Genomic DNA, 14,451 nt, shown 5'->3' with positions numbered 1-14,451 from the left:
AATGAAAAAGCAATTACCTGTTTTCCTCTCTGAATCTTCGGACTATGGTGGACACAGTAAATCTGCTTAGGTTGGGCTGAACTCGAAGTCCCGCTTCCCTCATTGTCAAACTGTGGACATGGTCTATGACAGTAGCCCTTATTTCATCTAAAATAATTGTTCTTTGTCTCATGCCTCCTCTGCCTTTCTGATTGTTTCTGTCCATAGTGAAACCTCAATGACCAAAGCTCCTTGTACAGACTTATATTGGTTTCTTCACATCATTAGCCACATTTGTGATCAATTTTGAGTTGCTGTGTTTATGTGTTTAAAATACTTTGTATGCATATGTGGTCTTTTTCCTTAAAGCCTTTGTTGGTTTGTGCAGAAGGGTAACTTGAGATGCAGCACAAAGGAATGCATAGAATGTCCTTGTAGGCTCTCTGGCCTTGCCATATAAGGTAATGTCCAGATGTCCAGCTATAGGTTAGGAGGCTGGTGCTGTTTTATAACCATATATGGAAAGGCAGGATGAGGGGGTTTGCCAACATTATGGTATATAACCTTTGTCTCTTCTTTTGTTTAGTGGAGTTAGGGCGATTGGGCCTCCTGTCCCTTGATGGCTTTACAAAGCATCGGTTTTGACATTGTCTTTTTTGTAAATAAACTTTATGTTATACATTAAGACTGTCGGCGAAGGATTTCTTCAACTACACCATCATGAAACAACATTTTTGGTCACACAACTACAATTTTGGCGTCATCGAACTGGGCCTGCTTGTGGGCAACAGCACGCGGTCAGCTTCTGGGGAGCTCATGGCTGGGAGCCGCCTTGTGAAAGTGAGTGTGCTTTTGTTTTATTCTAGCTCACACAGAAAAAGCACCTGCGCTGGAGGATTTTTGTTTTTTGTGTGTGTTGTAGTTATCCTTCGTTTTAAATTTTTAAGTATTTGTGCGGTGGCGCAGTGGTTAGCACTGCTGCCTCACAGTTAGAATACCATCTGGAAGGCCTGGGTTCGATTCCACCTTGGCCCAGGCCTCTCCCTCTCTCTGTGTGGAGTTTGCATGTTCTCCCCGTGCTTGCGTGGGTTTCCTCCGGGTACTCCGGTTTCCTCCCACATTCCAAAGACATGCACTTACTGGGGTTAGGTTAATTGGCTAATCTAAATTGCCCATAGGTGTGAATGAGAGCATGAATGTGAGTGTGAAAGGTCGTCTGTCCCTCTGTGTTGGCCCTGCAACAGGCTGGCGACCTGTTCAGGGTGTACCCTGCCTCTCGCCCTATGACAGCTGGGATAGGCTCCAGCCCCCCCGCGACCCTTAACAGGATGTGCGGAAGCGAATGGATGGATGGATGGATGGATGGATGTGCGGTTGAGGAAAAAAAAAAAAAGAGAGGGAGAGAAACAGTGTTAAGAAACGAGAGACAATTTGTTAAAAAGAGTATGAGTTAATCAAGAGTAATTAACGGGGTCCTATGTTTTGACTTCATTCTTTTGATATGGCAAATAAAAGCAACTGGAGATTAATTGAGCGCCTCCTGCACTTTTTATTAAATGAACAGAAGTTTAATGTTTAAAATATTACGATTTGGTGACCCAATGTGATGAAAGGCAGGATTAAAATACATTTTGGACACAATGGACAGCTACAGAGGCCTATATAAAAAGCGGGTGAGCAGATCCCATTTATCTTAAATATCTGCTGATTGAAGAATACTAAATTAAGTTGGAAAGTGTGTCTATGATGTATAATTTTGACAACAGAAGAGCGAAGTCAAATAAAAAAGTGAAAGAATAAGAGTAAGTTAGGAATAAAGGAAAATAAGAATTAAAAGAAAAAGGGACATGGGTGTCGGCGATGCAAGCCCGAGTGTAGGAGTGATCACCTCACTGAGAAGGACACCCTCGGCGTTTAATAGGTTTAGAGGTCCTTGCGGTCTGTTTAGGATATAAAAGCAACCATGTAACCATGTCATTTTCTTCTTAAGACTAAAAGCAAGTATTTGGGTTTACAAGTTCTTTTCTTCTTCAGAGTAAATTGTAAAAGCTAGCCCCTGTAAAGAAGAAATAAGATATAAAAGAGAAAAGTGTAAAAGAGTAAAATGAAAAGGGATAAGAATAAAGATACGGAAAGAAATGGCCGCTTAATTGGGTTAAGCCTTCAATAATGGAGCTGCTTTAGGCAGGCCTAAATCCTGATTAAACATTAGAATTGTTTTCTTAGGTCAGTTTTTTTTTGGGAGGAAAACTGGAAGTGTAAAAAGTTCTATAGAAAAGGTTTCATTGACACTGAGTTGTGTATGATATAACCTTCTATTTGAATTTGCACTTCGTTAAGAGGTAGCATAAATTTCGTATCCTAAAAGACAGATGAGAAGAAGCGGCAGTGGCAGAGAAGAAAAAGTAGACTAGTCTGTGTATTTCTGTTTCATGTTGAGCGAGACGAGACGTGTGTGTGTGGAATTGGTTTTTCATTTTTGAATAACAGATTTCATCTGACTTTCCTTGCTCTTGTGTAAAGTCTAAATGTGTTTATGTGAAATGAGATGTGTTTGTCCTTCATGTTTGTAAATGGTAAATGGACTAGCTCTTATATAGCGCTTTTCTACTCAGTCAGAGCACTCAAAGCGCTTACACAACATGTTTACATTTACCCATGCACTCACATTCATACAAGCACTTCCATGTTTATACTAAGCTAAGTGCTTTTTAATTAACTAGCATTCACACACATTCATACTCCGACAGGATGGAATCACATCTCCGACAGTTTTCTTTAGTTTGTGTGTGCCATTAAGGGTGTGTCATTCCCTGTGCCTTTTCCATTGTGTGTTAGCTAAAGGAATTTTGTCCTTCTGTGTCTGGGTGCTTGAGTCTATGTGTAAGTGAGGAGTGTGTGCAGTGCAGTGTTGTGTATCTAACAGTGGGCACCCCATTTGTGTGCGTATGTGTAACTGCAGTGCACGGATGCACAGATGTGTGTGTGTATGTTGGATAGTTGGAGAAATGTGTCTGTATATGGAGAAAAGTGCATTTCAGTGTGTGTGTCAGTGCTGGTGACTTTGTGTGCTTTTGTCTGTGCAGAGAGCAGATCACCTGGGTGTGTAGGCATATGTTTATGTGAATGGATTGATTAAGTGTGTGAGAGGGAGCCTTTCACCCCTCTCCTTCTTATGTGTGTGTGTGTGTGTGTGTGTGTGTGTTGCCCCTCCTTACCCCTGAAGAGCAGAGTGGTGTGTAATTAATAAATTAAGCTTACTTGGCTTTAAAGAGACGTAAAAGTTTGTGTGAAATTGAATAGTTGGAGTAGAGGATTTGACAATTGGTGTTAACATTTGAAAAAGTGATAATCTGGCTGAATTTGTGTGTGTGTGTATATTGGTGCGTTATACGTGCACTGTAAAAACTAATTTGTTGACTCAACTTGACTCAGTCAAGTAAACTTGTTGCTTTGACTCAGTTAAGTTTTGAAAATTTAAAGCTTCAAGTAAACTACACTTAAATAAATGAGTTGATCCAACATGCAGTTTGTTGACTTTATATAAAAAGTTAAGTAATTTGGATTAAAAATGATTAGTTAGTTGAACTAAAAGCATGTAATCTGAACTCAGTTTATCGAGTTCAGATTACATGCTTTTAGTTCAACTAACTAATCATTTTTAATCCAAATTACTTAACATTTTTAGTCCAAATTGATTTATATGAAAAGTTAAGTCAACTGTCGTGTATTTTTATCATTTGACATCAGTATTTTCTATCAATATTTTTATATCATGTATTGTTATATATATTAATCACACACTCTAATTAATGGTCACATTATATATTATTTGTCATTTCTGACATATTCTGCTGTAGTCTATTGAGTTGATTCTGATGAAGACAAACTGTGCAGAGATGTTTCATTAACAAGCTAAGCTTCTCTGTTAATGATGAAAAAGAATAGAAACATGGTTAATGGGTAAATCAGTGCATCGTTTTGTCTTACACAAAAATAGGATTATACACGTCACTGAGACATTATTTCCTCCTGTGTGATATTCTGTTGTGACTTTGAATTGTACTTTGGGTAATCTGTGTAGAATGGTCAGAAAAAAGGATGAGATTCTGCAGCTATGCTTTCACCAAACTGTCAGGTTTTATCAAGCTCAGTGAAACAGCATCGGTGCTAAAGCATTTCTGCTTAAAACTGACAGATTCATAAATAGATGAATATGGGAGTAAAACAGATGTTTGAGTAGGTGCACATTCTGCACTATGTTTGAGGTATTGGTGAAACATATAATAAATCAACCATAGATGGCTGCTGTTTGATACACTACATGTGTGCTTAAGGAGCCTAACAGCTATCATGAAGCATACATAATAAAGGTTCGTTGGTATAATGCAGAATCTGACATTTTTTAATACAATCGGGATTTGTTTGGGTTTTTACTAACGCAGTCCACTAACGCAGCACACAAAAAGTTTGTGGCACGCTCAAGTACAAGAAACACCAGAGAAACTGAGTTAATTTTAGAATTTCTGAGATGTACTCACTGATCATAGCCAGGTGCTGCAACTTTATTGACAAGAAACACAGGCATGTTGCTCTCAAACAGCCGCGGTGACCCTAGGCCATTAGCTGATACAGCCATCTCAGTCACGGTGTTCCATTACTAGCCAGCCTCCGTACCAGACAATGTGTGTAATTCACATCTCAAACTAATAATATCGATGAGAGAGCAGCAAAACATAACCGATAACATTGTAACTAAACACATAACCCTGAAATGAGAACTCCCATGATCCTCTGCGCCTTCATTTGAAAGAACAACACAAAACTCTGTCAGCTGATCACACTCTCATCGCTCCATGCTTGAAAAATAATGTGATGTTCGCAACTAAGAAACAGCCAGGGCGCTGGTTTACTCATCACACAAAGCTTACACAGAACGTGGAAAAAAATCCCACATAGAGAGAAAAAACAACAGTAAGCCCTGCTTTCTCGACAACATAGGGGAAATTCATAGATAAAAAACCTACTTTAATTAGCAAACACATTAGTAATAGATATTTTATTAAATTATGCTTAATAGATACTCTCAGGATACATTCACCTGGCCACCTCGAAAACTGATGCATATAAACTGTTTGTAGCTTGTAACAATGACTCCAAACAAACAAAAACTCCGTGTCAGCTGATCACCCTGCTGACACTCCACACTTTAACATGGAAAAAAATCTTGTACTGCTCATCGCACAAAGCTTATGATGAGCATGAAATTCTGTTTTCTGTCTTAACCCTGTGGAGAGAATGTTGATATAGGACTGTTCACGAGGCCTACCTAGTTTGATCATAGTCTGACATTTTTCAATACGATCGGGATTTCTTTGATTACGCGTCAAACTCAAGGAGATGATAATAATCTGTGGGGCGGTCCGGTAAAAGAATGAAAGCTCAGCGATCTTCGGGCTGCCTTTGCAATACCTAGCCACTTGTTTGTAACCCCATACAAGAAGTGCACTTTTTTTTTCTTTTTTTTTTTTATCCACACAGAAGCCCTTTGCAGGTCAGGGCAGTACTGCAAAACAGCCACAGCAACCCTACGCCATTAGCGGCTACACCCATCATGATCACGGTGTTTACCATGGAAGAATGGACCCCCCAACATGTGAGTTGTTGTTATTTCCTGAGAAAGTCTCAGATGGGAAAATCAGATTAAAAAATAACTACAAAAGCGAATTAAGAAACTAGTGTTGAAATGTGAAAACGCTAAACACTACAACCAACTGTTGTCGATGGATTGTGGCGTTGTAAATAAAAGGGTGGGTTTCAGGCTGAATCTGCTAACAGATATGTGATGTATGAACCTAGAGATGTCCTACCAATACTTACCACCAGAGGGGCAGACCGCCACTAGGGCATACAGGGTTTCTGAATGTAACCATAGCAACAGTAGGATAATAAAAAAACGAGTGAACCAGCAAGAAGTTGTCCTCCATGCTCTTCAGTAAGCTGGATCTATCCAATGCATATCTACAGATGGAAGTAGAAGAGAGCTCCAAGAAGTTGCTGACCATCTCAACACAGAAAGGACTGTTCTGCTTCAACCGCTTGCCGTTTGGTGTAGCGTCATCGCCCGCCTTGTTCCAGAAGGCAATGGACCAGGTGCTCCTCGGACTGCCACACACTCACTGCTACCTGGACGACATACTGGTCAGTGGTCCTGACAAGCAGACACACCTGAAAACTCTGGATGCAGTACTCAGCAGGCTAGAGGAATACGGCCTGCACCTCAAGCAAGAGAAATGTCTCTTCTTCCAGGAATCCGTGGAATACCTGGGCCACATCATCGATGCTGCTGGGCTCCACAAGTCACCGGAGAAGGTACGTGCCATCGTGGAAGCACCAGCACCAGGCGATGTAAGTAAACTTCGATCTTTCCTAGGAATGCTTAACTATTATGGACGCTTTATCCCTGATCTGGCCACTGTGCTAAAGCCGTTGAATGAACTGCTGAACAAAGAAAAGAAATGGCAGTGGACGTCAGCCTGTGCATCAGCGTTCCAGAAAGCCAAAGCACTCCTGGTATCACAAGAGGTGCTCACACACTACAACCCTGAGTTGCCTCTCCGTCTCGCTTGCGATGCTTCACCCTATGGGGTCAGAGCTGTTCTCTCGCATGTCATGCCGGATGGCGATGAAAAACCCATCGCCTATGCATCCAGAACTCTCAGCAAAGCAGAACAAAACTACGCTCAGATTGAGAGGGAGGCGTTAGCGATAGTCTTTGGAGTATGCAAGTTCCACCAGTACCTGTATGGCAATACATTCACGCTACTCACTGACCATCGCCCGCTTACAACCATCTTCAGTCCAGTGAAAAGCACACCATCCATGGCTGCAGCTCGCATGCAATGCTGGGTGCTCATGCTTTCCGCTCACAATTACACCATTGAGTACCGAAAGGGGGCCCTACATGCCAACGCTGATGGACTGTCAAGGTTACCGCTCCCTCATGCCCCCAGTGAGAAATGGTAAATGGTAAATAGACTAGTTCTTATATAGCGCTTTTCTACTCAGTCAGAGCACTCAAAGTGCTTATACAACACGTTTTTTACATTTACCCATGCACACCCATTCATACAAGCACTTCCATGTTAATTAAGCTAAGTGCTTTTTAATTATATAACATCCACACACATTCACACTCCGACGGAACGGTCAGAGAGCAACTTGGGGTTAAGTATCTTGCCCAAGGATACATTGGCATGTAGCCTGGAGTAGCCAGGAATCGAACCCCTGACCTTCCGATCAGTAGGTGACCTGCTCTACCTACTGAGCTACAGCCACCCCAAACAAGGTGCAGTGGAGGTGTTCTACACGTCACAGTTGGACACATTGCCAGTCAGCAACGCCGAGATCAAGCGTCACACCATGTCGGATTCCACCCTGTCCCGTGTCATGGAAATGGTCACAACTGGTCGTTTTCCAGCTGCAAAGGACGCAGGTGAGCTGTCTCCCTATCTCCAGCGCCGCCATGATCTCACTGTGCAGCACGGATGCCTTATGTGGGGGTTGTGCCACCCAAACTGTGCCCCCGGGTGCTGACAGAGCTACACTCAGCACACCCAGGTGTAGTAAGGATGAAGAGCTTAGCTCATAGCGAAGACCGGACCAGTGTCCTACAACAGTGGTCCCCAACCTTTTTTGAGCCGCGGACCGGTTTAGTGTTAGAAAATATTTCCACGGACCGGCTTTTAAGGTGTGGCGAATAAATACGTCAAAATAAATGATACGACCATAACCAACTGTGTTATTTTTTACGTATAATAATAAAAAACGGGAATCCACTTTGTATTCGTATGCAACTCTATCAGCAGCGTTCTCGTAACATCCCGCCTCAACATGAATAACAGGCTCTCTGCCCACAGCGCTCCCTGGTCAGCTGTTAGAGCCATGGTAAAACATGCCTTCAAAATAAAATACACCGCAAAAACAAATACAGTAGAAATCACCTCAGTCGGATTCAAATGGCCCAGTTTGGGGTCTATTATCGAATTTCGCTGCAATGGCTTCTGCTTCATCTATGAATTTGCTTCTGCAAATTTTATAATCTGAAATTTTACTCGTAAGTGCAAGTTTGTAGCTTACACTTGCCACGATTGTCCCCGGTGAAATGAACTGATATAAACACTAAAACAATTTCCAGGCGTTGTTAGTGTGTGTAGTTGTGCACGAACGAGCCGATGCATGGAAGTGGGCGGACAGGAGCTGAGGAGGGTTTTAGCGCTAAACTCATCCAGTTTATGCGATCACATTTAACTGGAAATTTATTACAATGGGACCAGATTTTTCATCCGAGGTAGGTGAATATCCGACGGATTTATGTGATGATTTTATTGGAATTAATGTTAGGAAAAATCAGGACCTGCAGATGCCATCCAACTAGAGCGAAAACCCGATTTGTGCGACTTCGACTTAGGTGATTTTTACTGTATAAAGCGCATGAAAAATACAACTCACCATAACACTGAATCAGTGTAAGCCCCCTGAGCTTGTTTCTCTGATACTCATTTTTGCTGGCTTCTGGTTTGACTGGGTTCGGCCGATTTCACATGGAGCGTGGCTGCAGAGCCGCGGTGTCAAGAGCTGGAGAGTCAGTTTGATGGCTGGGTCTACCTCACTGCTATCCCCGGTGTTGATAAATAAAAATGGTAAATGGACTAGTTCTTACATAGCGCTTTTCTACTCTTGTTGAGCACTCAAAAATTTATAGAAGCATTATGTAGGTCAACCAACCGATTTCGTTAGACAGGCCTGAAGCTTCTGGGTTTAATTTTAGCGGTGACGTATCGTGTGAGCAGAAACGTCTTGACACGTCAAGAGGAAGTCATGGAGGGAAGTAACGGAGCGAATCCGCCCATTTTTCAAAATAAAATATAGTTTAGGCGCAGATAATAAGTAAAACGGAAATAATTTAAGTTATTTATTCTTTATGTGCGGCCCGGTACCAAATGTCCCACGGCCCGGTACCGGTCCACGGCCCGGGGGTTGGGGACCTCTGTCCTACAAGGTACATGTGGGAACACAAGGGGTCTGGAAGCGTCATGTGGACCAGATGCTGACTCAGGCCGAGTCAGACCCACCAGAGACTGCAGGGAGTTTTCCTGTGAGTTGTCCGCTGTCACTTCCTCAGACAACCACACCTGACCCAAATACACCTCAACAGAAGGAGGATACTGATACAGTGCCACATGCACCACCAAAAACACCCAAAACACTCAAGACACCACAGTCCACAGAAATGACACACACAGAACATTCAGAGACAACAGGGACTGTACGACGATATCCTGTGAGGATCACACGTCCGCCGGTACGTTACAAGGATCAGTGAACTTAACAACAGCAAAAAAAAAAAAAAAAAAAAAAAGAGTTGAACAATGTTGACATTCCAAGATGTTGTACACACAAAAAAAGAAAAAGTTGAAGAATGTTTAAGAATGTTTGCCCTTGTAGAATGTTGTTAAATAGTTCTGAGTTTTGAAATTTGAAGTGATTATAAGCCGTGACATAACTCTCCTATTTTCTGGCAATGGTGTGGAGAAGTAAAGAAAGAAATAATCTCATGTAGTTTAAAAGGGGATATAATGTCTTACGTTTGTTTCCTAAGAAATGTTTTTGTTACTGACAACAAATCTTAGTGGGGAGGAGATATGTGATGTATGAACCTAGAGATGTCCTACCAATACTTACCACCAGAGGGGCAGACCGCCACTAGGGCATACAGGGGTTCTGAATGTAACCATAGCAACAATAGGATAATAAAAAAAATGAGTGAACCAGCAAGAAGTTGTCCTCCATGCTCTGTGTGTCCAGTAATAATGTTTACTTAGTGACACTATAAGGGAGCAACATAACAAGATATTTTTTAACCTTTGATGTGCACCCTGGACCCTCCGGCTTTCTGTATGTAAATGATGTAGCGTAACAGCCCAGCAGTGAGCTCGGACATTGGCTATTATTTTATCATAGTATTTTAATTAAGTACTGTGTTGTCTGTTTTATGCCCGACAGGTGAGCTCGGATATTGGATTATTTACCTTTGTATTTTAATTAACCACTGTGTTGTCTGTATTATGCTCAACAGGTGAGCTCGGATATTAGATTATTTACCTTTGTATTATTAATTAACCACTGCGTTGTGAGATTGAACCTCTTTGATGACCGTCTGGGAAAAACCCTTGTAAGGAGAGGCAGGAGGAAGAGACAAAGAGCTCCATTGTTTTGATTGGACATCTTGTACGTCATTATCACAAATCAGCGCAATCACGCACGGACACACGCACGCGGACACGCCCTCTCATGCACGCGCATTGCTTTTTTCACACCTAGGTGTGAAAGGGCCGCCTCCCTATTACTACTAACCTGCGATTCAGCGGAGATTGCCTGGCGTTAAAGGATTAATGTGATAGACAGACAGTGTAGACTGCAAATTTAAAATTTGATATCGTGCAGGCTCCACAAACTACCTGCACAGGCATATACAAATTATTCATCCATCAGTGCAATTAGAAGAACAAAACAGGGCAGGCCATCAAGCAGGAGAAACAGGATCAACTCCTCAAAGGCCCTTGTTTTTTCGGATTTCCAATATTTTGTTTTATAATTAATATTGTTTTATAATTAAAATTGAGCATTCTATTATATGTTGAGTATATAAAGAAATGTTTGATACAGGCCCAGTGTACGTTTTTAAATGAGTAATTCATTTTACACTTTTTAAAAAAAAATTAAAATCTAGGGAGCCATTTGGGAGCCAAAAGAGCCGGCTCTTCTTTGGGAGCCGAGCCTAAAGAGCCGGCTCTCTGAAAAGAGCCGGAATTCCTATCACTAACACCGAACTCTACTTGCGTTGCGTTTACCTTGTGCCGCTACTGATACTGCCGTCATTGGCCATCCCTCTTTATGGTATGTGTAGCACAAACACTCCACAGTTCCGCCATGTTTTCTTCTGATTATCGATCATTTACAGCAAGTGTCTTTTCTTTGTTTCTTTCATTTTCCCTTCTTTCCACATTATTTCTTTTCTCTTTTTTTTTCTTCTCCTGATTCAACTTCACGTTTTGTTTAGTTGATTTTTGAGTTCTTTTGAACCGCAGCTGTGGCATATGACCCATCCTTTTTTAACTGCTGTCATCAGAGTTTGGTAAAAGCTCCATTGACTTTAGTAGAGATTGCAAGTACCATCTTAGTCAAACAGGTTAATCCCATGAATACATACATGTTACCTGTAGGAAAAAAAATGATATTTATGAGTAGAAAACAACAACACCACTGAATTATAGTCTTGTACCATAATATATATTTCTCAAACCTTGTGGTGGGCCTTATAATGGAAAATTTATGTTTCAACTCTAATAACCTCTGTGTACCTCTTGGGTATGTAATTGCAATTTTCTTGTACAAAAGACAGAGTGTGTGAAGATGAGAAAACAACTAAAATGTAAGCTGTGTCCAAGGTCATGATGCAGGTTATTATGCTGATGATGGTGTAAACTAAAAATCCCCACAGCTAGCAGAACAAGACTGTATCCACACAATGGGTATAAAGGAGCTGTTATTATTTTGCTTTTTGTCAATGCTGATGGAAAGACTGTTGATGCTGTATGGATCTGTTTGCAAAGGCTTACTCTCTTTTAATAAATAATCAGAAAATCAGTTTGATTTCGGCACTTTATTTTTTTCACAGGCCCCACTGGTGACATATAGAGCCACTGTGGGTTGGGTCCAGATGATGGGGGGAAAAAATATGAGGTGAAACTGAGTTGAATATACAGCTTTGATCATGTTTGAGTGTAAATGCAGTTTTCAAAAAAATTCCCTGCTCAAAAGTTTTTGTCTTCAGTGCCGATTTCTTCTTTTAGCATTGTGAAGCTCTACTTAGAACCCTCTTAAGATCCAATAGTGCAAAATGCAAATTCTTGCAATTTTTTAACTGGTCTTAAGATTTTGATCAGGGGTGTATATAGCATCATGCTTATGATGACAACAAATAAGAATTTGCTATTGCAAAAATAAAACTTATTTCTATTAATTATAATGATTGGTTAAAAAAAAAACAAAAAAACTTTCTCTTGCATTTTCAAATATTAGTATCAAATTATCACGTTGTTGAAGCATTTGGCCCAAATTTAAAGACCATAATGTAGGTCAACATCAAACACAGTTTTGCTTTTTCTTGTACAACACACACATCTCAATTTGTCAAGTGACCAACATTTGCATGATACCATTTGAACAACTGTCACATGTATTCAGTCATGTAACAGTACAATGCTTAACAAATTAGACACCTGTAATACAAATAAAAAACACAAATATTATAGAAAATTGTCAAAACTTGTTAAAAATAAAAGTTGTATTGTAATTAATTAGGCAAATAGCAAACTGAATTCATATTTTTATACTCAAATTTGAAATGGTACACTGGACTTCTCTGAGAGTCAGAAATCAATAAAGCATAACACTCAACAACTAAAACTAAATTTTCTGCTCAGTAATACAAGTAAATAACTAACTTGGCATTTAATGAAAAAATAATAATATGCTTTACTGTTTCTTCAGCTTTTTTTATAAAATAGTTAATTTGAAAATTCACAAATAACAATAATAATTATATTTTAGCATTACAAATTTTGATTAAAGAGCTGGTGGTTTAATATTACTGAAACATAAAAACTGACAGTAATTACCAATACTGTTAATTTATGGCAGATGTAGCATAAACCTTACATTGGGTGGTGGTCTAATAAATTTGTTGAGCACTGTACCGAAAGAAAGGTCATGATGTTCTCATTTTAACCTCTTAAGCTCACAAAAAGAGGAGAAACCGAAACTAGACCAAGAGTTCAATGGAAGTCACTTTATTCGCTGAACACACATCTTTCACCAAGTACTAGTCGTTCATGAGACATAAAAGCACAAGAAACAACAGTTGATGACTACTCACATAGAATCCCTTTAAAATAAAAACCAAGTATTATGGTCAAATATAAGGAACCAAAAGGAAAATGAATTACTACAAGACAAATAATACAGTAAAAGAAACATTGTTTTAGTATTGTGGCAATACACAACAATCACTATCATGTATATTCATATTTTAAATGATGGAGCTACAGCTAAATTTATGTTGGTATTTTCCAGGTCATACATTATTGTTAATCTAATGATTTGTGCTATATGGCTACTGTATCTACTATATGGAAAGCACTAGATGAAATTTGCCATACTCATAAAACACATGGAAATTTCAAACAGGATTAATGAGTTGACAACTGATTTATATACATGAGCAAATGTAGGTCTCATGATGATGATGTCATGCTGCGTGGAAGAGAGGAGGAAATGCAGAGTATATGCAGTATATGAGGGAAAACTACAGGAGTTTCTTAACTAGTCTCTTCTTCTTTCTCCAAGTCTTTTAGGGGTTTTAGAAGGCGAGAAGGGGTGAAAATTTCAGTTGATCCTGAAAGACACAAGATGATGTATGATTATTCTATATGATCAAGCCTTCAGTTAATCCAAAAGTAGCTAGAAAGAGAAATTATTTATCTTCTCTTCAGTGGGTCAGTGTGAAATACCACATATTATCCCCACAGAGCACTTGACTTTCAGACTACAGGGTTACTTGTTGTTTCTAGAGTTTCCAAAAGTAAAATTAGAGGCAGATCCTTCAGCTATCAACTCCTCCAGAGTCCCACGGAGCAGTCCGTATTGTCCATAAAAATTATGAACAAAATTGGTGACAAATGACAGTCCTAGTGGAGTCCAACACCCACGAGAAACGAGTCCAAATTATTGCTGCCAATGTGGACCAAGCTCTCACTGCAGTTGTACAGGGACTGAATGGCCTGTAAGAATCATCTCAGAAATGTTGTACTCCTGCAACATGTCCCCAACAGGATACCCCAAGGGATGCAGTTGAATGCCTTTTCCCAATACACAAAACACACGTAGACTGGATGGGCAAACTCCCACACACTCGAATGTCCTTGGGAGCATAAAGAAGTGGTCCCAGTCAAGGTTATCAAAAACAAATGAATGGGGTGTAGGAAACGGGGGTGCCTAGTGAGCCAGTAGTTACCTCCGGGGGGTAGTTCTCTACCTCTCGGTCATATTTATCCTGACCCCTCCCCTCCTCCCACTCAGTTAAACATCATATTACACACATAAGTTCTTGGGGGAGGGGGGCACATGCTGCAGTGAGTAGGGCCACCTCCTTGGCTCTGCTCGCTGTGCTACATGATGTCCCACTCCTCCTTTTTTTAATTGCATCATACAGTTCACAACACATAGGGCCTTGGGGGGCAGGTGTGTCACACAGTGGTTAGTGGGTGGCACTACTGAGGTGGCCCCACTTGTCTGTTCACTGCTGCCTGCTCCTCAGTTTTATTTACATTTTAGACATTGAGGGCCTTG

The 14,451-nt window shown here is 40.4% G+C and overlaps 1 protein-coding gene across 4 annotated transcripts in view; it reads right to left on the bottom strand.

Moving 5' to 3' along the window:
* Positions 1–12,877: 12,877 nt before the first annotated feature.
* The window catches only part of stxbp1b (syntaxin binding protein 1b), a 68,937-nt gene continuing 67,363 nt past the window's right edge, over positions 12,878–14,451 (bottom strand). For all 4 annotated transcript variants that reach the window (XR_004019668.1, XM_030725612.1, XM_030725611.1 and 1 more), the window contains one exon: positions 12,878–13,498. The gene's annotated coding sequence lies outside the window, so the exon portion shown is untranslated. The remainder of the gene's footprint in view (positions 13,499–14,451) is intronic.

Source organism: Archocentrus centrarchus, unplaced genomic scaffold (assembly GCF_007364275.1).
Source record: "Archocentrus centrarchus isolate MPI-CPG fArcCen1 unplaced genomic scaffold, fArcCen1 scaffold_63_ctg1, whole genome shotgun sequence".
In the NCBI taxonomy this organism is placed as follows: domain Eukaryota; kingdom Metazoa; phylum Chordata; class Actinopteri; order Cichliformes; family Cichlidae; genus Archocentrus; species Archocentrus centrarchus.
This window is presented reverse-complemented; position numbering and strand designations above follow the sequence as displayed.